We start from the raw sequence: 969 nt of genomic DNA on the forward strand, positions 1-969 counted from the left end.
AAAACAAAATGACTCCAGAAAAAACAGAGTTTAAACTATCTACAACTCTACAGAGTCGTCCATGGTGTTTCCTGAAGTGTCTTATGTTCCAAGCTGTAATATCTGTATACCAAAAGTGGTTCACTGTCTTGTAGAACGCTTGGAAGTGAGACCGAAGAGCCACACAGCAGTACGTGTAGAATGTGAGACAAAACCACAGACATGGCATTACTAGAAAATTGGAGTACTCATACTGTACCAGTACAAGACATGTTCATACATCGGTTTACTTCTAGTGACGTTTGATGAACTGTCGTTAAAACCTATTAGATCACCACGAGTTGGGAAATAAAACAACAGTTCCAAGAGAAATTCTGATAGATAAACACACCAGATACAGAAAACTGTAAGAATGATTTTAAGTTGGAGGAATTTGTTTTCATCCGTTGTTTCAACTCCAGGAATAATTGTTCCACAAAGATCCGACAGGATGCTTGCCAACTTCTTACTACACTGGTTCATTCTGATTAGAGTTAGTACGCACACTAGATCCGAGAAACCTTGAGAAAAGGACAAAAAGAACTTTGTTGTGTTAGATCCGGTAGCTGAAAGAAATAGGTAATCTTTGACAAAGTTTAAAACCAATAGTATCGAAATAAAACCTCGCCAAAAAAACTGAAAAGAACCCCACTACAAGAGTTATCGGTTTCTCCAAAGTCTAACTGAACTCCCACAACCTTTAAAGACCACAAAAGAAACCGAAAAGTGGACAAATGTGAAGGGGACGAGATATCAGTTTCATAAGTCATTCTCAGTTGAATCTCTTCCAAACTAGTGGATCAAACTTCTAAAACAAATCTCACACAGTGACGAGAAACATAAAGATAATAAAGTACTATCGACTGTTTTCAGTAAATACACTTCATTCACTTCTTTTTTTTATTAATTATCTGAAACTCTGTCATCGATCTAAAGAAAGATGACATTTCA

Source organism: Tachypleus tridentatus, chromosome 10 (assembly GCF_004210375.1).
Source record: "Tachypleus tridentatus isolate NWPU-2018 chromosome 10, ASM421037v1, whole genome shotgun sequence".
NCBI classification, from domain to species: domain Eukaryota; kingdom Metazoa; phylum Arthropoda; class Merostomata; order Xiphosura; family Limulidae; genus Tachypleus; species Tachypleus tridentatus.